This window comes from Centropristis striata, chromosome 17 (assembly GCF_030273125.1).
Source record: "Centropristis striata isolate RG_2023a ecotype Rhode Island chromosome 17, C.striata_1.0, whole genome shotgun sequence".
In the NCBI taxonomy this organism is placed as follows: domain Eukaryota; kingdom Metazoa; phylum Chordata; class Actinopteri; order Perciformes; family Serranidae; genus Centropristis; species Centropristis striata.
The window spans coordinates 20,386,761-20,412,229 of NC_081533.1; the positions used below are offsets into that span (position 1 = coordinate 20,386,761).

The 25,469-nt window shown below is 40.4% G+C and overlaps 1 long non-coding RNA gene across 1 annotated transcript in view; it reads left to right on the top strand.

Annotated features, from left to right (window-relative positions):
* Positions 1 to 24,976, top strand: part of LOC131989546 (uncharacterized) — a 169,465-nt gene extending 144,489 nt beyond the window's left edge. Inside the window, exons 5-7 of the long non-coding RNA XR_009395965.1 lie at positions 11,095 to 11,167; positions 14,844 to 14,952; positions 24,948 to 24,976. This is a non-coding gene — a long non-coding RNA (uncharacterized LOC131989546). The remainder of the gene's footprint in view (positions 1 to 11,094; positions 11,168 to 14,843; positions 14,953 to 24,947) is intronic.
* Positions 24,977 to 25,469: the final 493 nt, after the last annotated feature.

A 25,469-nucleotide genomic window follows, 5' to 3' on the forward strand; every position in this document is an offset into this window, starting at 1 on the left:
GATAAGTGTGTTCTGGCGCGATAGTTTGGACTTGTTCGGAATGTCTCTCCTTCTGTCTCCTTCTCTATTTTTTATCTCTGCTCTCCTTCCAGAATTTCTCTTCTGCTCTCTCCTTTTCTTTTATCCCACAGTTCTCCTTACATTCCCTCCCATTCACTCTTTCTCTATCTCACCTGTCGTTCTTAGTTTTTTTTTTCAGACCTTCCCAGAGGAGAGTAAGAACCCCTATCTCTCTTCTGCACACTCTCCTCCACTTTTAGACTGCCTCCTCCCTCCCCAACTCCCCCTCACTCCCTCCCTCCCTCCCTCCCTCCTTCCCTTCCCGCCTTCATCCATATCAACACCAGGTGAATAGCCCTCTCCCTAATATTCATTCACAGTTCTCCTTCTTCCTCTTCACTGCCTCTCTCTTCTCTGGCTGTGTTTCTGTCTAGCTGTACCACTTTCAGTTTACACTCAATGCTTTAATATTCCGTCCTCCATCCCCACACTGCCTCTCAACGCTTTGTCTCTCCTCCCCGCCTTCCTCCTTCCAGTGACGTGACTCTCTTTTTAGTATTCTGTCAGTCATTGCCAAGTGTATGGTGATGCGCCTCACTCTGTCACAGGTCTCAGATCAGCCGCAATCATGAAAGGCAGGATGTCTTTGACCTTACCGTCTTCTCTGATGTAAATGTTGACTCTTGTATCTAAAGTGAAAACAACAACATTTAATTCATTACTTTCTCTATTTCCTCAATCATTTAACTTAATTTTGCTGCCATTTCCTCACACCGGGGCCCTCCTTTCCTCTTCCCTTTCAGTGGTGCTCTTTTTAGAGCGTAATCCTTTATCAGGCAAGGCGTGTTGACTAAGAACACATTCTTATTTACAGGAACAGCCTTGGGGAGTAGTTGCAGTGAGAGAAAAGGTCATACTCATTCACACCTTCGCACCTGGGAGCTGCCCGGCACTGTGCTGTTTGCAATCGAGCGTCTTCATTGGAGCAGTCAGAGTGCCTTGCTAAAGGGCACTTGAGTAAACTTGAAAGAGTTCTCAGGACATCTGTCCATTTTCTGCTTCCCGTTCTACTTCACTCTCCCACCTTTTCTTCAATCCTCCCTCAAACATGTCTCCTATTCCTCCATCCATCCTGTCCGTCGCCTTTACATTTGCTTCTCTCTCTGCTTCTCCCATCTGTCCCTCGCTGTCACACATCAGGAGTGTGTCAGCGAGGATTCAGAATATGTCAGAACGCCGTCTGGTCACTCTGAGGGTTTTTTTAAACTCTCCTTCATCTGTGAAGGTTTTTGCTCCGTCTCCTCCCTCCTCTCCCACCCTCCCCTGCCATTGTAAACAACTGATTATGCCTTTGAGTTATTCCATCAGGTTTTTTTTCTAGCCTAATGATTCTTGTCATGGCGCAGAGCTGAAAATTGAGACACTCTCAGATCCCCAGTGTAACAGAGCCTTTATCTTTCAACTTTAAAATCCCAGAAGCTCCTTAAGTCTTCTCTTTGGAGAGTCAGCACCAAAAGCCAAATCTCTCAGTCAATTTACCAAGCGGCCAAGACGTCGTTATTTTGTGCGTACTGCCATGATCTTACTGTCATTAAAATTTGTCCCTTACATAACCATCAAGCACGCTATATCTCCTGCTGTGAAGAAGGACAGATGACACCGGGCGCGCATACACAAGCACTCACCAGTACACACTCGCATACTCTCTTTTTCATATACATATTGACTTTCCTCTCTCCATTTCGGAAGAAGCAACGATTCAAAAAAGAATGAATTCTCAATAAGCACAAGCCGTGAGTAAAATATTCAAATGGTGCCCTATTTACAAAGGCTGGAGAGTTTCTCTCACACTGCCTTCACATGTTTGTTATGTGATATAAAAAGAGAGGCAGCGGCAACTCCAGAGACCTCATCCACAGACATTATGCGCCAAGTGGAATCTTTTTATAGCAAGTGTAAACACATTAGGTTGCTGCATTAAAATCTACTCAAAATGTAGGCGCTTTTGTCAAGTATTGGACAAAGGGTGTGCCACGTCTTCAATTACAAGAGGAGGATGATGCTTCTGTGTTTGTGTTTTGGGTGAGGGGTAGGATGTTTGAGGAATACAGTAGAAGAGGGCTTGTGTGTACTTATGCAAAATCCTGTGCGCTCCCACACCTGTGTGCAAAGAAGCGCGTCTGTGTGTGCTTTCGGGCCGAGCTGCCAGACGGCTGCTATCTTCGTGAGTCAGACGTGCAGGGAAGCTGGCGAGGCACGCCGATCGTTTCAAGTGCTATTCTCTTCCGGAAGTTCGATCCGCCCATAGGAAATTTGTCATGTTGTTCCACCTTTCCGATTCCAGTATGGTGGGGGTGACGGGAAGGCTATTTGTTCCTATTTGCCCTCGACATCTCAATAAACACACACTTGTGTGTAACAGACCAGTAAAGGTAACTAAGAAATTTGTTTGGCCTTGCTGCAAAATCATTTTATCTCCTGTTTTTCTGTCTGGTTTGGGACAGAAGTGGGCCAAGCAGTTGTTCTATCCCAGTTCTTGACAGGACATACTTTATCATCTATTCAGCCGGCCCTTGGCTATACTCTTCTGCCAAATATCTGATTTTTTTTCTTTCAATCTTCATCTAAATCTGTCCGTCATTCATTCTTGCTTTGCTGAAAACTGTCTCACCAGATCCCTTTCTGATAGCCGACATCTCTCTTTGCACCTCCTGATCATCTCATACTCACCTCAACACATTCTCCCTCCTGGTTCCCCTCCCCCATCTATCTCCAGTACCTCTTTATATCCAGCCAAGGCTTACAGTATATGCTGGTGTCATTCTATCTGAATTGAATACCTTTGCTTCCATTGGTTAATTAAAGCCACTCTCTCTCTCACATTATTAACGCGACTCCTCTGAGATCCATCAAATCCCCTAGACAGTAAGTTAAAATGAGGCTGAAAGGCGAAGATAGGAGAGTGAAAGAGAGGCATAGGTGGTAATAGAGAGACAGAAGAAGGAGAGAGAGCATATTGTGTAGAGACACAGAGCCTCAAGAGTGATTCAGCCATTGTTACTCATCCCCTCCTTTTTTGCAAGAGGGCTCATGTCATGAGTATTTTAAGTGCTCTCCATTCCGTTGTTCTCCTTTAATCCTGTTAGATAACTCTCTTCCTCCCTCCTCCTTCTGCGTCTTTCTTTCTATTTCTCTTCTTTCCTCCTCCGCTCCCCGCTGCCCACTCAGCAAACGGCGAGTCTTATGCTCTCTGCCACAAAAAAAAAGGCTAGAGTGTGCCTAAACAAGGTAGAAGAAGGAAAAGGAGAGGAAGTGAGAGCGAGAGGCAGAGGGAGAGCACGAGAGAGGGAAGATGACAAAGATGTGGCGGTACTGGTAGGCGTTGGAGAAATCTGCTGGCCGGTGGGGGCTCATTTGTTATTAGGAAGGATGAGTGTGGACGATAGACAAGACAGCGGCGAGTGAGTTGTGAACTGGTGCCTGCACACAACTTGTAGTTAAGATGCACACAAAGACGGATTGGGGTAGATTTCCAAATGCTTGTGATTCAGAAGGCATTGTAGATTTCAATATGTGGAAAAGCTGCCAAACTGGGTAACTTCTGAGTGTATGTTATTGCTTGTATTTCTTTCCGCTGGCCAAACACACACTCATGCACACACAAGAGTGTTCTGACATAAAAGTGCATTTTGTAACCTCAAAATAGAGCCTCCTCATCCCATGCCAGCGTCTGATGATAAGAGGTTGAATCACACTGGATTCTCACTTGTATACCAAACAATACGTGATGCAATGTTTCAAACCTGCCTTGTAACCACTATGCAAAGCCAGCCAACACTCCATCAACCTCACTGGAGCAGCTTCTACTTCGCAAGAAATAAAAATTTCCCACAAGCCCTCATCCCCAGCCCATCATTTACATGAGGACAATTACAAATGATCAAGTTGTAGAGCAGCACCGTGGTTCATTTGCCAAGAAGAGGTAGCCACTTAGCGCAGGTAAGGTGGGGCAGCCACAGTTCCTGCATCTCCTTACATGGAAAAAATGGGTCACAAGAGCAGAGGGAGACTTTGCTAGACCGATAGCACAGACTAGTGGTGAAAGGTTAAAACTGCATGACAGGATGTGCTATAGATTTGAGTCTGTTTGTCTGTTTAAGGAAAATTCCGCTGAATCCAACGACCCTTATTTCAGACATCACTGGAAGTGGATAATTCTCTTTGATACATGGTCCTTGCATTTATGCAGCGCCATCATTACCACTTACTTGAACAAGCTTAACCTTCTCATTTACACTCCACACCACCTGATTTGCTTACAGATTCCGCTCTTCCTCTCACTGCCAAAGAAATTAATTCAGCACAAAGAGGAGGCAGGAGGGGCAGGCACTTGTGCCGAGTAGAATTTGCATGACCCAAAAATGCCCTGCCTCTCCTCCGACTCCATAAATCAAAGGGATAGAGAGAATCCCCAAACGCCTCCATTCTTTGTCCTCAAAGGTGATAAATTGATCCCTGGCTGGCTAATAAGCAGAGGCACAGGGCGGCCCAAACTTCCTAAAGATTTATGCGGCGACAAGTGGATTTATAGAGGAGGAAATGTGAGCGATCTAGAGAGCAAAATCTATTTACTCCATTCGTCCCAGGACTCATGAGATTTGAGATGGGAAGTCCTTAGGGAAACCCGGGGGTGTGAGCCTCCAAGAAGTAATGTATCAGGACAATAGAAATAGACTTTCTGTCATAGAGGCAATGAATGTGATGGAATTATCTGCTTTTGATTGATGAACATGTGTTTTCACTTACAATACAATCTAAATCCATGTGAATATGCCCACTGCCTTTGAATGGCTCACAATGGGTCCACACAGTTTTGAGTAGATTTATTCCCCTGACTTTGCCCCCCTTTCATTAAATCTGATCTAATAATAGCAGATTGCTGAAAATCAATATGACGGATACTCTAGCATTCGTAGGTTTGTCAGGAATCTCACCAACTACCGTGAGGCAAGAATGCGGAAGGCAGTCCAACAGCTTGCCTTTGCGAGGCACGAGAGAAACCTTTTAAGGCAACTCAACCAGTCATCTTAATGACGTGAGGTGATACGGTGACAGGAAAAGCGGCCTTTTAAGAAGATGATCAATGCTATCGTCTTCTCTAAAGCTGACTGGAAAAAGGGACAGAATATAGTGGCATAGAGTTTCCAAAGAGGAGCTACCCTCCTTTCCTTTCTCTTCCCCTCTCCTTGTCTTCGTATAATTCTCCCACTTTAGCCTTAATGTGTTTTCCCTCTTCCCGTCCGTCCTCGCTGCATCTTCCCGTTTCATTCTCAGTTTCATCATCTCATCTGATCTCTCACACTTTACCCTCTTTGTCTCTTTATCCTTCACCACCAAAGCCCTTCCTCCTTTTCCACAGTACCTCCTTTGGCTTTCTGTCTAGCACACATTATCTCACTCACTCCCCTCTTTGCACTGACAGCATGCTTATCCTGTTGTGTTGATGAGATATTTGAACGATTAACATTATGCATGCTGGGCAGATTATGATAGCCTTTGGGGAGGAGCAGTTTCGGCATGATGGAAAGTTTCCAGCATGATAGAAAACTCAGCTGATAAGAGGGTTTTGCAGACAAGGGAAAGGTATCTTATAAAGATGTCTATACTCACCGATTCTTCACCACAGCAGCAGCTGTCTTCATTCTGAAAGGAAGATGGACAAGAAAAATCACTTTGCTTCAAATTCTCAATGGTACTTGTATGCAGAGGACAAAAATTTGGCTATTTTCTCAAGAAGGAGCAATTACATTAAGGAGAGAAGGGACAACAATGGCGAGTTTTAACAATAGAGTGCTTGCACATGGGTATTATAGGTAAAAGTTGCTGCTGCACGACTTGATTTTTTTTCCGAATTTGTATCTTTGAGTTTGAATGGGAACATTTCTCACTGAGACAGCTCACATGGCAAATGTGATATCCCGTCAACATCAGCCTGACAACTGCAAACCTATGCAAATGTGTCTAAAATATCAAACCTCCTCCCACCCAAAGCATATCTTTTTTGGGCTGCATGACGCCAATTCTGAATAGACATATGATGTACTATATAACTAATTCCATCTACGTCTGACAGTGACGCTACCCTGTGCCACTGAGGCAGCTGTTAGTACAGAGTGAGAGGGAGAGAGAGGGAAGCGAAAAGGCAGATCACTTCCCAAGTGCTCATTTTTAGCTGGCTTGTTTGGGCACAGCGCACCAGAGCTGACGAGCTGAGCACAGAGTTTTTGACACAATGGTGTCAAACTCGGGACTGTGATGTTCAGCTCGCACAAGTGAAGAGCATCGCACCTGCTGGCAACATGCAGACACATACACAAACAGACTGTTATCAAGCCTGCGTGGCAATTAGTGTGTTTGGGAGTGCTGTGAACCCTAATGACACATTTGCCTTACATTGTTTCATTAAAGAGGCTCTCAGAGAGATGGCATATGGAATATGTTGGAACTGCTGAAACAATTTGCAAATGGCATCAAGAAATTCTAATGCATGACCAACTTGTAACGAGAATAAGTTGTAACGCATAAAACAAGTAGCAAAGTGAACCAAGGTTGACAGCTGGTCCTTACTTAGCTGCTGTGGAATGTAAGAGTTGCTTTCTTGAGAGTTTTGTTTCACCTCTTCCCTCATGTTCTTAGAAATTATTTAACAGATGGGCTCCTCACTGTTTTCTATGCCATGCTGTGTCAGCGCTGAAATGAAGGCTATTCCTCCTTTTTGATGTCACAAACTGTTTCTAAAATGTGTGGTAAAGCTAGCAAATACACAAACTTACAAGAAATGTGTGAGGGTGGGTGTTGGTTCCTTTGAGATGTGAACCAAACTTACCCAGTATCAAGTAGTATTGAAACTGTTGCAGTCATTGTCTGCGTTTGATCATTTTTGTACACAGATTTAGGGAAAAAAAACACTTTTTGTATGGTTTTGCTTGCAGCTGATCACCACAAGTGTTCTTTGATTTAATGCGATATGTGATTGGCCTACTTCCACAGCAGCTACAACTCATACAGTCAAGTTGGCAGTTCAGTGTGTCAAGATACGACCAAAATAGTCTAAAGTGGCTATACTACACAGCTGTGGCTACTGATAAAAAATGGTGGCATTTTATACAACTGAATGCTTCCATTGACATGATGAGTATCAAATGAAATATGTGGGAAAAAAGCACCATGTGAACAATTGGTCTAATGACTATGTATGTGTACTATGAAAGTTGTACCGTTGTAGTGATGAACTCATCGTGGATTAGTACCTGACTCAGCAGTTTCCCTCTGCTCTTCAGAAGGCTTTAGTCTTTTAAAGAGTAGTTTTCAGGGAATTTACCTTCGCTCCAGTAGGACAGGTGGAGATTGGAAAGGGGCGAGAGAGAGGGCACGGTATGCAGCAAAAGGCCAGCAGTTGGAATCACACCCAGGCTGCTGTGATAAGGACTTAGAATTAAGTATATGGTGCACTCTCTACCAGGTGAGCTGCCTTGCACCCTAGAACAGTGTAGCATCTTTGAGCTCTAATCAGCCTTTTGTCCAGTCGCTGCAAGCAGCTGCAACATACAAAGGAGCATTTAGCATCTAAAAAGTTGGTGGAGACAAGAAGAGAATGGAAAGGTTTGTTAATACTGGACTTGCACACGCCTGAAATACCCAGATCATCCGCTACACAAAACCTTTATGGACCAAAAAAACAGCAGTGGACGGCTCCTCTCTCTCTCTATTGCAGGACAGAGAGATTCAAAAGATCTTTCACTCCTACAGCCATCAGGCTGTCTCATTCTTCAAGAGATTCTACCAGACTAACTGAATTTCCCCTCGGGGATGAATAAAGTAATTTTGATTTGATTTGATTGATTTGCTTTAATCAAGTGGCCAGTAACACAACTCTACATCTGCTTGGTGTGTAAATAGTTGACTGTTGCTAATCAGTTAGCATGCAGTCTTAATTAAATATTTAAATGACTTTGATGGTTTTATCTTAATATTTTGTACAAAGTGTGCTATCAGGGAGCTTTTACATGACACAGTATTGATTCAGAAATCTATGTAATGGACCACTTATAAGTGCTACCCCAACTCGTATTCAATACCATGCTCCATTTGTAACTGGGCATCATTTTTGTTGACATTTCTACAGTATCTAAGTGCCAGTTTTAGTCACAGGCCTGAGGCTGGTTTTACAGTGGTCTTGCAATAAACATTGAACTAACCCCCCATACCATAGTCCATTTCCTGTGCCGTTTATACAAGCACGATGGCACCATCATTCCTGTGCTATGTCAGCAGCAAAGTGTGCTGTAAATTACCAGTTATTAATGCCTGGTGTGATCTTCCCAGCATTCAATCAGAATACTAAAAAATATAAAGAAATAAGTATTTGTTTTTTTTTCTAACTGCTCCCACTTGACTGGCATTTTAGAAGTCGTGTATGGATAAGATATATCTTCACCTCCACCTGAACATTCTGGTGGTTTTACGAGTGGAGCTGGATCTCTGTTGGTTACCGTTCAGGGGAAGGTCATAAACTGGCGATTTATGTCTGAAGTGCAGCCAGGAATGCTGATGCTACTGTCAGAGAGCAGAGATACTGTCTGGTTTGACTCACATTTAATGGAAACTGTAAAGTCCACAACTGAATGTCCTAACTCATGCACTTTACAGTATGTGCTCACACAGAGGAGGAGTTAACATAACTGGCAGACAGAAGATATATAGAATGGCATAATAAGATGGATGGAATATAACTTTGCTCCTTGTGACACTTAAAGCAGGTTTCACATTTTCAGTATCTTACATCACATTTTAAGTCTAATTTGAGGTCTAAGTGCAGTAAGTGTGCCGCCAGCGCTTAACTTAATAGTCATAGTGAGAAATGAGAAGACTTCATTGGCTCTCAGTCTTCCAGTGTTGTCTGCACTTCGTGAAAATAATATTCAATAGAAAGACAGGACTTGCAACACAATCTTAGTACAGCAAGTACAACAATGTTCATTAACACAACAGCAGCTAATATGATGTTACATCGATTACTGCACCACCACCTACATTTTTTATCTGGACTTTTGAGGCACCATTGTTAAGTTATGGGCATTTTAATTGCTATAGACAGGGGTCCATTAGCATAGCTTCTTGGGTGGCCATGGCCATGTTTCTCTAAATCATTAAGCTAATTATACAAGCTAATTAATCAGTATGCTTGGAATGGGCTGCGTGAGCAGACGCTGCTCTTTGTTGGCTTGCATAATGAAAGGAGTCCATTTTTAGATGGGGAAAATGAAGAAGGGGAGGGAGAAAGAAACTTTGATCTCGAAAGTAAACATATGATTTTTGCATATCAAGTGCGTCGGCAGAGCAGGAAAAAAATACGAAGCAGGATTACAGATGCAAAAATCCAAGCTAGATTCACATTTGTAGTGCTTTGAAGATGCAGAATACTGCATGGAGGCAACAGATAGGAAGGGTAGCGTGTGCAACGGTGTCCAACATCCAATTATCAGTGTCATTGTCATGCAAGACAAACACAGGCAGAGATCTGTCAATCACTGATGCTGCTGTGATGTTACAGGGTATAATCCTACGATTTTAGGCATGTGCTTTTCCAAGCTCTGCTGTTGGAAATTCAAAAAGTCTGTGTGTTTTCAAAAGTGAGGAGGACCACTCTGCTTCTCAGCCGTTATTTAGGGTCCCTTGCGTCCCTATTATTTTCCAGTCATTAAGCCGAACCCTGTTGTTGACAAAATCAATTAAAGTCACATGTATGTGCACTTTATGGTTATCACTCAGCATGTATGTGTATCAGTGTACATGTGTATGTCAGGCGCATATTCATGCTTTCTGCACACAACTAAGGGAGCATGAGAGAGAGTCACTGTCAGAAATTATTACTTACAAGCAGACATATCCAAACATCCTGCTATCCCGTCTCCAGTATGTGGTTGAGATGCTGTCAGCATTCATGCAGGGGTCTATTTTTAGCAGCTCTCATTATGCACAACAGAAAATCACCTCCTCAAAGTACATGGAGCATTTACACAAACTCTAATGGGACTGTGCTGATAACACAGCAATACATAATGGCTACAGGGTATGTTGGCATATATTCATCTCCATACGTCTCAACTTATGGTTATGTACGCAACTCTAAAGTACAATGATCCAAGTACTTGTGAATGGACAATGACACAATTAAGTTTTAATAATGCTGGAAACATACAAGTTGGAGACTTTCCAAAGGAATTGACCTGATGAATTTAGGGCGAATTTATATGAATCAGCAGGAAACAAGCAGACATACTCAATTCATTTGTCAAGCACATACATTGTGAAATGTTCCATAGGTTGAGATAGCTTGAACACAAGTAAACAAGTGGGAAAATATTTGACAATGTGAGCAAAGTATGGGTTTTACAATAAAGAATGAATGGAAAAAAGAATAATTAAAGGACCAATGTGTCAGGTTTTGTCAGGTTTTATAGCATCTAACGGTGAGGCTGCAGATTAAAATCAACTCATACAGCCCTCTCTAGAGTGTTTTTTCCCTATTCTGGGGAACTGTAGAAACATGCAATGCAACATGGCTGGCTCAGTGGAAGAGGGCCCCCTCTATTTATGAAGGGCTAATTCTACCTTAACAAAAACACAGTATTTTTATTTTATTTTCAGGTGATTATGAATAAATATAAAATATAACCACTCCAGTGATATATAATCAAAACTTACATGAATGTATATGTCATAATTTGGTTCTTACAATGCACTATATTAGCTGCACATGTGTTGGGGATGCACTGCAGACGGTTGTTTACTTTAATTTACTGAATTCTTATTTCATGGGATGTTGGAAAAATATCCGTTCATGTGTGGATGTGATAGTGTGAATGATTAGTCGTAATTAAATTAAAAGGGGCATAATGTATGTATTGTGTTTTTTGTGCTTTTCCTCCCCAGATAAGTTCATTATAGAAAAGTACACTTTTTAAATGCTGACAATAAATGTACACTAAAGCATAACACACCGTGATCTCTCTTTTTTTTTTTTCCCTCCAGGGAAATTCTGAGGAGTTCTCTTCTTTCATCACTCTGGTCCGGGGCAGCAATCGCCAATTATTATTCCAAACGGGTAAGATCCTAAAATCATTCCTTGAAATTGTATTATTCAATGAAGCAGTCCATCTATGACAATCACCGGTGAACAAAATTGTGCTTTCAATGCTCAAATGTCAATGCACGCACAAAAAAATCAACAAAATAATAATGTCAACCCACAGAAATCAGATTAAGGGTCAAACAACCAAACATTGTTAGTATAGATGAGTGTATTGAAGGAACACATGATGTATTGTTGAGTCACAGTAAATCTTAACTGTCTGACTTTTATTATTTGATAGGAAATAATGCTCAAGCTTGGCAAACTAGTTTGGTTTGATTTCCTTTCTGAAACCAGGCTTGACATTCTACAGACTGTAAATCAGTAAATGCCTGTTTCACTAGCTGTGTTCACAGTATTACATTTTAATGACCAGCATTTTTCTCATAGACATTTGCATATCAGTACTGGTGATTCTGTTGTTTGGTTTCTGTTCTGGACTGATGCTTAATTGCCTGACATATCATTGGTATTGCTCTGTATAGCATAGTGACACACATAAAGCATGCTAATGGTGCCCTCTGGAGTACGGGAATCTCTACTGCTGCTGCTGCTGTTTTTATACAGATCTGTTTCCATATTAAGACTGTGTGGATGGCACACCCATTCACACTTCTCACAGGATTTAGACCACTGACAGGTGCTTTTAGCACATTGTGGAGGCCTCAGCTCACATGCAAACACAAAAGGACTGCAATACAAGACTTGCTGAAAAAACCCAGCAATAACATTTGTAGTAGGCGACTCAAATGTAAACACATTGAATCTCCAGAATCATTCATCAAAATAATACTGTCACTAGAGTGCCCTCTACTGTGTTATCACATTTATACTATGTACATGTGTGCAAGGCACACGTGTTCAACTATACTGCAAATCAACATGTCTCAAATTAAAAATAAATGATCGCCATCATTATCATCATCATAGTGATGTTCAAGTTGAGATAATTAGAAGAACAGGTCATGTCCTCAGGAACCAGCATGGAGTTGCCCTCTGTCACAGTGCTGTTTTTCAGATCAATGAGTATTGCTTTGGTTTTCCCTGAAGGGCTTGCGGCTGCAGCTGTAATTGGAGCGTTTGTGTTGCTGCAAGTTACTTTTCCCAGGGCAGCACACACCAGAGCATTCCTCAACATGTCCATAGTATTTCCAATGAACTTATCAAATGCACCTGCAAGGAAAGTTTTGCAGTGTGCTATTTTGAGATCAAATGATGGCAGGGCCTGTTCTAACCCAGTGCCTCATTATCGGGACACGGCCCTAGTGTTTACGTCTTATTTTTTACCGGCAGTCTCAAAGATATTCCCAAGTGTGTTAAATAGGTGAGAGTAAACACCATGAGGCAGTGATGCTTTTCACTCAGAGCATTTCACACACATGATGCCCTATGTCCCCTGAGGCAATTACTGTGAACATTTGTGAAAATTTGTTGCAGGCTCAGGTGGCAAAGTGATTTAAATTAAAGATGACAGCGACAAATGTAGCTTCAGTGCAAAGGCAAGACAAAAACAGTTAAACACAGACAAGTGTGTTAGACTAACTTCGTGCCTGAAGTATTGTAAATGACAGCGGCAAAATTGTCACTATCGTATATTCTGTTGGAGGCCATTTGAATGTCCTGTTCAACAACCATTAAGGCATTAAATTTAAATTGAATCTGCCGTTTGGTCTCAGACAGAAAGTCTTAAAGACATTTGTTAAATGATGTTGTAGCGCATTTTAGCGAGAACGGTGGGAACGTAGGTGCCCTACACCTGTCAGATGGAGTTGTGTTATATAAAGCTGAATTCACAGCAGTAGCAGATGACCTCGTTTAGAATAGCAATGAGTCGAGCAGCCAAAAAACTTTGCAAAGTCTACTTCCTAAAAGTGCTTACAATGAATGGCCTGTTAACAGGGGAAAATGCTGTCTTTTCACAGCAAAGGCCATTCATAATAATTGGTAAAAAAAAAAAAAAGATAAAGAGCCACATTCCACAGTGCATTACAGCTGTGTGGAATTATGGATGTTGTATACTTTTTAATCAACCCTAAGGGATACATTTCTATTTTATCTGTCTTCTGTTTAAGGCAGAGATGTTGCCAGGCATAAGTTCTCTTGGGACAAGGTTAGGGGTTAATTATCATGCTCAAGGATACGTCCATAGCTATGGCCATCCATGGGGTTAAGATAGAAGCCTTATGATGTGTGGTATGACCTAACTGACTACTGGCCCATTCCTCTACCTCATAGGGTCAGGGTGCCTGATATGATTGTGTCTCCATACTTTTTAAATTTGATATATGGTGTTATGGCTTGCAAAAAGAGTGTGTCCGTGTCCATGTGTCCATGTGTGTGTGTGTGTGTGTGTGTGTGCGCGTGCATCTAAGCATGTGTTGTGGGCCGGCCCCAGCTGCGATGATTTATTATCCCGCTTGAAGGGACTTGTACTTTCATGAGGTCACATGAGTAACATGGCAGTCAGGCATAGCACACTGTTCTCTTTGGCCCTGCCGGCGATAGGGAAGCATGCCAAAACAGCTAAAACAGATTCCTGTTTGCACACATTCAGGTACACAGTATAAAGTATATATTCATTGTACACACACATATTCACACACAGACGCGTGCACACACACACAAAATCAAATACTGTAATCCGGGCTTAATACTGCTTTATCACCTGCGCAGGAGGCAAACGCTATGCAAATGCACATAAGCTATTCCAAAGGCACGTCAGATTTAAGGCCTGTCTTTAATATGTCTTTTGAGAGGTTAATTCTATGCAAATACGGCCTCGTGAGTTAAAAAACGCTCAGGATATTTTTCTAATAACACTAAGGGGAAGCCACCGAGATGCAAAGTGGAGTCTTTTAGATTGACCTTGGATGATTATTTCAGCAAGGATTTCACCTCAGGGCAGCAATATTTCCCTTTTTTCCCCATATATTGCAAATATGAGTCTGCACAGGTGAAAAAGAGACAGTCCTGGTCATTTGCACGTGTAAACTTACAGTTGAATTCAAATAGCTACGGTAGCGATGCTTTCCTATTATTCTTCACACATCTTTGCAGCTACAATTGAATTTGCCCATGACAGTAAAATGTAGTGAGGCTGAAGTGTGCTTGTGATGAGCTTTGGTCTTTTTGCATTCATTCTAAGGTGTCTTTTGTCATTTTCTTTGCAAGATCAAACGAGTGGGTAGAAAAGCATGCAAGCTGGTTGCTTGTGAGACACAATGCACAAGGTCTATAAAAAAGAAGGGGAAAAAAGGCAAAATGAACGTATTAAATCTGACATGTTTGTTTGTGCTCTCTCCCATAAGTATTATTTGGCCTGCTCTCTGCAATAGTAAAAAAAAAAAAACAAATAAGGGCATTTTTGAAAGTAGGCAATGGAAAACATACTAATATTAGAAATGCATTTCATCCACTGATTTTTTTGTGCTTCAAATGATGGACTAAGCCTCTCAGACAAGCAGTGCATTGATGCTAGTTGATTTTGATGCTGTTATTGACAGAATAGTAGAAACTAATTTGGCTATATTACAGTCTTTCCGGTTTGTTTTCTGAAGACGTGCTTTTTTTTTTTTATAGCTTTATGTCATATCGTTTGTTCAGTTATTTAAGATGAAAGCCTAATCCTTCTCTCTTCCTCATATCCTAGGTGGGGCAAAGGGGGCATTCTTTTCAGTGGTGAGTCGGCGAGGTAAAACTACAGCATCGGGCAGCATGTTGGCACCTGCATGAACCCAACAGGGGAGCCTCATTTCTTGGTGAGTAGTATTCTTTATATTCATCACACAGTATATAGGGATGCTGTTTTCCCAAGACAAGGTTTTCCATATTTAACTTAACATTCGTGGTTGCTGCTAATTTCGCTACGACTTCATCTCATTAATACTTGAGAAAAAAGGGCTTTAATGTTAAATAAGCGGAAGAATTTTTCACTTCACTTTAAGCTTCTAATATGAGAAAAGCTGCTTTCAAAATAATTTGGAAGCATTTTCATTGAAAAACCACTGAACCAGCCTTTTTTTTTTTCTTTCAACCAAGCAAACCATCTTTGCTTTTTGCTAAATAATTGTAGCTTTTGTTTTTGTGAATGGTATTAAAAGAACATAATTCTAATTTTGCCAATGCCATAGGGATTACATTTAGTTCAAACCAATTTTGTCAACATGGATGCACCTTTTGGTACTGAAGGCCTTTGCCTATGAATATTTTGCATCAAAACAATAACCTTTTGCAGAAAAAGTTTGAATAGATCTGGTATGTTCTTCCTTTCTCAAGGTTTAAAAGTTTACAGAACAGAGCCTCAGAGTTTTTTTTGTTCTGACAACACAATGTAATTGGTTAATGGTAATTGCAGTGCAAAAGCTCAGAAAATTGTAACAAAATATATGTCGTAAAAAATATTCTGATGCCTTTTCACTGAGTAGCTAATGTTCAAGTTCTGTGTGAAGGTATTGTGACAAAATCAACAGTTGCAAAAAATATACTGTCAATCCAAAGAAATACCCCTGTTGTGTAAAGGCATTTAGACTTGTCTTGTGAAAAGATCTAATTAATTCTTTATTTTATTGTTTAATAGACTCTTTTAATAGACTCAAACAGCGAATTATGGATGAAAAAAGTGGACCAAATACAGCAAAAAATATATGTCACCATTTGAACCATCAGCAAGTTTTAAGGAGCAAAGAAATATTAGAAAATATAGAAAAAGCCTGTTGACTACCGCACTTAATTTCAACTTAACAAATAAATAAAATAAATGAATAAATATACATATACATTTAAAAAAGACTCACCAATTTGACAATTTTTACCTTTTTATTTTTAGTTTATAATAATTGTATATACATTCCCTTTACTTTAATAAACATATATTTAGTCTTTATATTAATCGAGGTTTTAGTGCTTTGTGAACATAATGCATCCATATAGTGCTGCTTCACTGAATGGCTTGCATGCTTAAGTGAGCACCACCATTTAAAATAATGCATTTAATAAAGAATAATATAATAAAATAAAATAAATAATAAACCTGATGTTTTTTTTGTCTGTCCATTAAAACTCCTCTGCTGAAACAAATATTTTCCACCATCATAAGTATTAACATGTGAAGCCTCTCTGATGAAAATGTGTAATGAAGCAACACAAAAGAAAAGAGATGAATGGAAATAGAAGACAGACAAAGAAAGGGCTAATCAAGACCAAGCCAAACAATCTACAGAATCTTCTTCACGAATATTATTATTAGTCGTGCCATTATTAAATCATACACCTACCAGCTCTATAATTGTGCTTTTGGTGCCAGATGAATACCCGAGATAGTTGAAAATGCAGTTATGGCATTAAATCTAGGCATTAAACACATTATGAAAATAAAAAGTTTTATAATAGTCATTGGAGCCATCATTCAAAGCAGCCAGAATCAGATCATGGGACAAATTCAGAGAATTGTTTCCCAGATTTAACTAAGGTCTGAGATGTTAAAACCTGTTCTCAGAAGAGAAAATCCCTGCCCTGGGCCTGTGTGATGATGTAGCTGAGAAAATACATTCAGCTGGGTATAAATATTGCACGGTGAGTACATGGAGGGCTTTTTGGCCGATGAATTATTACAAAGTCCAGTGGCTTTATGCCAGCCTCAGAGTATATCTCGCTCAGCTTCACCCTGCAATAAGCTGTGGCTGGGGAATTGTGGTTATAGGCACGCCACAAATAACTACCAAGATACAAGGAGCCCATCACGCTCATCCCACATGTTGTGTGCTCACTGACTATCTCAACATCAGCCGGTTAGCTTGAAAAAAACAACAACACAATCACACTAAGAGAAGGCATTGGCTGTGAGGCCTAAGGCAGGCAGGAAAGCCCTCCAAATATGTTTACTACAGTACAGGAAGCACTATTATAGCACAGTATATTATAAATTCGATTTTCCACATTCCCTCCATAAAATCTTGCAGCACAGTGACTTTTCTGTGTGTGGAATTGCTGTCTGGAGGCAGGACTGAGAGGGAAATGTTTACCCGAATATTCACCTCCAGGATGCTTTGATAGATGGTTTATCCCCCAACAGAGTAAACCATGCCAACTCCTCATGCTCACTCTTAGAAGAGCCAATCTGGATGAATGATGATGAGTCTATTCGTTTAACATCAGTAGAACAAGGTTGTGAAATTAGTCCATCTTCTGCTTTCTTTTTCTGCTAAATCACTTTTCATTTGCACTAGATAATCATGTAACTCAGCAGAGCGTGAAGTTAATGGTTAATACATCTGATTGTACTGACACAATGAGAATAAAAGAAGATCAAAAATAAGCATCTAAATGGGAAAGGACTTTTGCCCGGCACACTGCATTGTCGAACCAAAGAAATGTCGGGCAGGTTGGGTCTTTTGGTGATTAGCAAAAAAAGCATAATCCCCAGACTGCTGACATATTTCTTTTGAAAACCGCCTGTCTGAAAAAGACAGATATGCTCTGGAAAATGGATCAAATCTGTTTCATGTCAGATAGCAGCTACCGCTTTCCCAGGGTGAATCTTTACTAAGCCACAAACAGACAGGATTAGAGATTGAAGTACTGGCCATAGTAGATCAGGAAAATACAAAAAGGACAATATGAAATGATTAGTGACAACTTATGATAACCTTCAAATTACTTCCTTAAATACAGTGCATACTCCTAAGCCGTGTGTGCTCGAGGTTCAGTTCCATTTATGACATTCCTTAATTTGTGATAAAAGGGCTAATTCTCTAACAGTACATAGCTATTGTGATTATTAGGAAACGAGCATAGGAAAGTAATTTTACTGTATTTCCTTTGCAAAGGAGGAATAATTTGTAGCTGAGCCGAGCCGCTGTGTGTGTTTAATGAAATGCACGGATTTATCTCAAGGCACTATGGATGAGGTATTTAAGTCTGGTGCATATTTCATGACCGTTAACTGCACACCGGCTGCTCATTAGTCGCGTGACAGGTAATGGTTCTGGTGCCTTTTGAAATGCATTATAAGAACTCCCTCTCAAGCACACAAAATATAAACATTAATGGAGCAAAAATAGCATTAGCTATTGCTTACAGGCAGGATTAATTACATCATCCCTCATTCTGTATCATAGTGCAAACATCTATGGTAAATGTCCACATGGCAAAAGCAAGTGTTATGATCCATTCAATTAAAACCTTAGCAAACTTAATCCGATTACAATGCCCAAAAGGAATAAGAAGAGCACTGTTAATATACTTCTCCTTTAGTGTCAAACCTTCACTTGAATGCTATTATAGCAGTTTAACTTGTTGATGAATGTCCTGCTTCATCTGATTCGGCTATTTGTTTTTTAAAGTCAAATGGTGTTATCATCCCTGTGTCAGCCTGGGTTCTCTCCGGGTCCTCTGGCTTCCTCCCACAGTCCCAAGACATGCAGCTTAGGTTTAATTGGAGACTCTAAATTGCCCCTGTAGTGAATGAGAGCGTGGTTGTCTGTCTCTATGTGTCAGCCCTGTGATAGTCTGGCCACCTGTCCAGGGTGTACCCCGCCTCTCACCCAGTGTCAGCCCGGATCAGCTCCAGCCCCCCGCGACCCGAGTTCGGATAAACGGTTAAGGATAATGGATGAATGAACGGTGTTATTATGCCAGCCTTTGTCCAGTATCATACAACCACAAGATGGTGCTGTGCATCACCATTTAGCCTTAGAGTAACACCATCTGAGGCAGTGCTATTTGCCTCCCATCATTAAAGTGATTGGCTTCCATTTGCTTTGATTTGCACCAGCCTCATAGAGTCACGTGCAAACATAAATTAATAATTTAGTCTTTTTAATGGCTTCTGGTCTATTTTCACACCAAACTAAGTGAACTTTTTTAGTCTTTAAAGCATGTACAGGTTGCAGTAATCTCACTTGACTTTATTTTCTGAAAACATAGTCAACTTATTAATAAATATTTATTACATAACACTTTGGCTTTTAAACCTTATATTTTTTAATATTCAGGAGAAAAATGTCTAAGGAAAATGATAAATATTCCATTTAACTGTGAAGGTCTTCATCAAAGGGACCAAAACCTTCATTTTAAAGAATATGCTGAAAAAACAGAAATGTCAAACACACATTTAGACTAAATTAGCTGTTTAGACAATTGCTTTCTGTCTGAGCAGCTTTAGATGTCCACACAGCTGGGATAATTACAGTTAATCACAATCATTGGAGGGGGATACATGTATGCATATGCTGTTTGCAAAAGGACTAATGTTAATAACATAGTATGTATTGAAATTATCATATAATCCAGTAGATGGCAGTCTGTCAATATAGAATCTTTCCAGCCACATCCTCCTCACAGCCACAGCTCTTCCAGTAGGTGTGCCTCTCTTCATCAGAGAGGTCCCTTATTGCAGTGTCTACCCTGCACAGTATGACGGCCGAGCGCAAAGTGACAGCGCAAATGAACTTTTATTGCTGCTGTAATGAAGTACACAAGCTATTTGGATGTAGAATAAAAAGAAACAGCACATGGCTTACTGCCTGCATGAGAAAGTCACCGCTCACACACACACACACACACACACACACCAACACCCCCCCACACACACCTCTGCAGTGCTTTTCCCTCCTTCATTTTCTCCCCTTATATCTCTCGCACTCCATCTCTCACACTTGCACAAAGCCGAATGGCGTCACCACCCACCATTCGCGTGCGCACACACGCCCCGCATAACACACACACACACACACACACCCATACACACACACCTCCTCGCCATCTGTCTGTGCAGCGGCCCATGTCTCTGGCACTGGGAGCAGTTGGGAGCAAGAGAGTGAAAGAGAAAGTGTCTCTTGGCTCTGTAGTCCTGAATCCCACTTCCTCTCTTCTTTCTCCTGCTGTGCTGTTGTCTATCAAATTGTCTCACGACATCACACTGTCCGCCGATGGGCCCTCCCTGCTATCATTACAACTATACTTGATGCCATTTGGAGAGAAAAAACCTAATTCTCTCTTCCTGAAAGCGTATGGGCAGAAGAGATGGAGGATATGTGCTGTGCTGTTTTTGCTGATTTCACTTCACAGTTATGAGAGCACATTTCAGCTTAGTTCATTAACTACAGGATACACATTTCCCTGCAAATGTTAAAGCCCACAACTCAACAAGAGAAAAAATAAACATGCTTGATTAGCTTATGTATCAGGCGTTTCAAATTAATACCGCAGATGGCGGGGTTACTCTCAACATTTGTTGAGAGGCAGAAATATAAAGAAACTGCGAGAGTCTATTCATATGCCCTGTGACAGAGATCGCAACAAGAATCTGGATGTTAGTACCTCTCCTGAAATAGGAAGAAAGCTGCATGAATTTGTCTTCTTCCTGATTCTATTTACCAGCATGAGTTTATTGTAAGTGCAAAACAAAAGTCATACTGATAGAAGCAAGGAATCACATTATCTGCACACAACATAATGAGAAAAAATCCACAGAAATATAGGTGATTCACTGTCATCAAGATTTCCCTCTCTTTGCAGTGAATTTTCTTAACCATGCAGCTATACAAATAGCTTTGTAGGCAGCTTAAGTAATTTGAACAAAAATGCATTCCCTCTCGCAGTCTCTTCCATTTAGACAGCAAGTGAAAGTGCCTTCATAACGGTGCTATATTCAACTGGAGTGATAAGAAATGGCAGCTATCAGCAGGCGGTTTGGAAGCCGCATATAACAGTTATTGTGTGTGTATATATAAAAATTGATTTATGTGGCCTATCACTTAGCAGGCGCAATATGTGGATGAAAATGGGCTAATATAATATTATAGAATGAGGGAGAGGGTTAAGGCAAGGGCCAGGTGCTGCCTCAAGGTGAAGAAAGTATGATCAAAGTCCAAAGACATATAAGAAGACGTATCATTACTCCATGGAAGACACTATATTTCAATATCTAAAGCAATGTGAGACTGTCTAGATACTGCATTATACAGACAGAATATAATAGTTTCATACCTTTTAATTGGATACTACATACGATTTTGTAATTTTCAGCTACTAAATGCTTACTTTGTATTTGAAAAAAATATATATTGTAAATATATATTGTAAGAATGAGAGATTTCTTGCAAACTGCTCAGATGGTGATGGGGGTTTGACATTTAGTTTTTTTTTTCTTCTTCTTTTTTTAAAGCCAGACCCCTTTGATGCTTTTAATATTTTCTTTGGGCTCCCCCCTGCTAACACCATCCCCCCCAACTGTGTCAAAAAAGAATAGTAATATTGAATGGGTTCCACTTGTTTTTATAATTCACTAATAGAGACTAAATATAAAGAATAAAATATGGTGTATTTAAAATTTAAACCTCAGTTATTTTTTAAAAGGAGGATTCCTATTCACATAGCTTTCAATGTACATTAATAATGTAATTATAATTCATCACAAATGTGGAAAGCATAAAGAAAAATGAATATATATGTTTTAATAATTAAAAAGACAAATGGTATTTTCTGCCATGAATGAACTGGGCCCAACATGGCAAGTTTAACCAAATTATTGGTAAACTTATTATGGCACATTTACCTTTTTTTCTCTTTGCAAAGTGTAATGGACTGTTTTATTTGTTTAATCGCTTATCACATATTCATAAAATCCAGTGTATCTCAAATAATATGATAATACTGATATATTGGCCCCTCAGGCTACCAGTTGATTATGATGGTTAAATATACATAGGGTGGCTGTCCTCTGCATGTGGCTCACACACTAAACTACCATGATTGCATCTTCTTTTTTCTTTTTTTTTCTTATTACAAGAGATATTGCAAGAGAAGGATGAAATTAAATATAAATATGAACTGACAAAACAAAAGACCTCTCTCCTAAAAAAAAGTCAGCCTTTCTTCAGCCAAGAGAGGGAAAAAGCAACTCTTTTGACACATCCAGGGGAAGGTGTTTGAATGGGATTAAATAATATAAGTACTTAATTAAAATATAATTACAATATTAATTAATCAAAGAAACTCATAAATATGTGCATTCATGTACACTCAAATGCATCCTAAATGCAGCAATGACAGCTATTATACGTACTGCAAAATAAAAGCTTTTGGACTAAATCACAGAGCTTTTGCAAAGGTTTTATTTGCAGTGTTGTAAACAAATCATAGATCTAAAAAGCTACTTTTCTGTTATGAATATCGGGTTTCTCCCACCCATTAAATGCTGTAGGGAGAAATAGGCTTGGCGGTAGCAAACAGCCTCATGTTTACCCCTTGGCGCGTAGCTGGTGCCATGTCCAGACTTGTAAATCAGGCCCATTGAGGTAGCATAATGCTGATGATTATGACAGCCAGTCGCATGGGAGTGATAGAGGGACGTTGAGTTATGGGCTTGGGGAGGATGCCCAGAACTGAAGAGTCTCACAAATGGAGAAGCACTTTCACCAAAACACGGAGTCCCCAGATGGGGACTAATGCTGCAGTTGGCGGCTGTGCCACCCAAATGAGTGCACATTAGCTGCTCAAAACCCACAGAATAGTGAAGTATGTTTGTTTTTTTATTTCACAGTTCTGCTGCTTCACTCTATTACCGCTAGATAATAATTCAAAAAAACACACAGACTGAATAAAAGGAAAAAAGAGACAGCCAAAGTATTTTGAAAGTGTTGCACTGGCATGCAATGCATCACTTAACTAGATGACTTCAGGATGGGAAACGCATTTCCATTCACTGCATTACTAAAGAATGTACTATGTGCATTCTGCTTTCATTCTACTCCCCTTTGCGGATGAACGATCATTCATTCGCATTGATCGTCAGCCATGATAATATAATCAGGCGTAAAGCCTGACAAGGCTGGCCGGTCCAATAGATCAGAGCTGCTGACAGCAGAGCTATGCACAGGTCATAAACCCTCACCTTCCCTGTTTGACCCCACATCAATTTGGCTCTTTCCAATATGAATGCAAATAACAATGCATTTTTGGTGACATCTTTATGGTTATCTCTGTATCTGCACTCGCTCCGCCTGCTGCCCCTAAATGTGCTGATGTTACCGAGCTAATGGGATTGAAAAAGGTAACCTATTGCTCACTAGTGGTCAGCCCGCCGCCGCCCTCCCCTCCAACATCACCCCAAAACATAAACAAAGCAACCGCGCATGCCCTTGCTCCCACACACACACATGCACACCTACATGTCCTCCACCCCAGTCACTTGTGTATGCATTGAGCTGATAAGTACTGCGGTTCATTTTCCCCATGGCAAAGCACAGTAAAAAACTGGGGAGTAATAATTGCTTTGGAGGGTGGGGGTGTGGGGTGGGGGGGGTGAGGATGGCTAAATATGCTTGATTGCCTCCTAAGCTTTGGTGCTGTGTAATGAAATATGGCTGCTGCAGACAGGAGCTCCCGTGCGATAGCTTTCTTGTCACTTTCTCACTTGCTTTTTTTTTTCTTGGCTTTTTTTATTTTTTATTTTTTAATTTTTTTTACCCCTTCGCTCTTCTGTTCTGGCATTTTCGTCTTTGCTCACCCGTTGCCTTTGTTACAGAATGGAGTCCATCAAAGCATTTGTTGCCATTGAACACTTATCTTAGCTATAATGTAATAATTACGGGGGCCAAATCCAGCCTAATTGAGTATTCCTCACCACATCAAAACGGCAGGCGCTCTAATATTCCTCTGTTCTACAATTTAATTTGTGGATTCATTAGCATGAACAGGGTGTATAGAGAGAAACCAGATAACAAAGAACTTAGCAAAAACACACTGCTGATGAAGTCAGGTTGAAGGAGCGAGGAACCTGCCATATCCTCACCTGGGTAATTATGTTCCCCTGTCATTTATACTTTCAGACCCTAAAACTCTAAATAAATGATTATGTTTCCACTAATATCCACAAAGACCTTTTAATACAATTAAATATCCAGTTTGCTTGTTTGCTTCCATTCCCACTTTTAAATAAAAATCAGCCAACTACATGAACATGGAGTGTGAATTTTCACGAATGACAAGTTTTGGACAGATAGACTACTATAATCATAACATTCATAATCATCATTGCTAATCATCTCATTTGACTGCCATAAAGCCCTACAATAATGCTTTTAAAAGATAATGAGTCAAATTAAAGCTCACCAACTGTAGCTTAAAAAAAACTATGTTTATCCCAAACTCATTTTTGTTGTAACCACCCAAAGCACATTTCACCCTGTTGGTTAAATAAGTAGCTAATCATTTACAAGAATATTAGACCACAGGCTTGTATGGGCACAGCAGCATCTGCTAATGCATTTAGCAAGAAAATAGCCTGAGAAAATCTTCCCAGCACATTAAATGCAAGATTTTTCCCCCTCTCTTTCGCTTCCAGAATAACTCACAAGCCTAATTTGTTGTGCTACTTAAAGGAAAATGTAATTACACTTGTTTTCATTATAATTCACAAAGCCAATCGATAACTGTAGTTAAGTCATTCTCTACTGCACATGCAATTTTCTGTCCCTTCAGCTGAAATTTGGTGGCAAAACAAGGACTCTGTATGTCTTTACTATACATTTTGTACATAAAGGTCCAGAGTAATTAACTAATTTAATGAACAACATAATGCTATTTTTTCACGACAAATACTGTACAGTAAACTTCATTGGTGCTTTATTTTTTATGAAGCGTGGCTTTGTAATAAATGTACAGAAAAAAGCCTACTCTTTACTGCACATAGCGAAGCTGATTAAGCTATTCATCCCTATCCTGTTCCTCTCTGTCTTTCTCATTTATGCAGTTCTCTTTCCTGAGACGTCAACCACAGGATGAGGCCTGCGGCAGGTAAGAGACTGAAAAGAATAGCTGATGAGCATAGGACAAGAATGTTCTGACCTCTGTTTTGCATCATTTCCCATTTGCCTGAATTCCATGTGACACATCAAGAGCGCCCACATGCTGTGTTTTCTTTCGGTTTTTCAAATGTATAAGCCAAGGATTCCAGCTGATCACATATCCAAATATCCATCTTTAAAAAGAGGAATTAGGAATTTTGAGTGCTGAGACAGAGCAGAGAATATGTCAAGTGGTATCAAATCAAGTGCTAAGCCAAATCTTGACTCTGGCTCAATCCTTCCCATCTCCTGACCTGCGATGGGGTGGGGGGAAACAGACTATATCTGGCAACCTAAACCTTTTTAAAGTGACTGAGAGAGTGAGGGAGACTGACTGGCACTGATGGGACCAGACTAGGACTGTGCGATGCTGTGCTGCACTGCGCCCGGGCCTCACAAGCCTGATTGATAGAGTGTGATGAGACTGT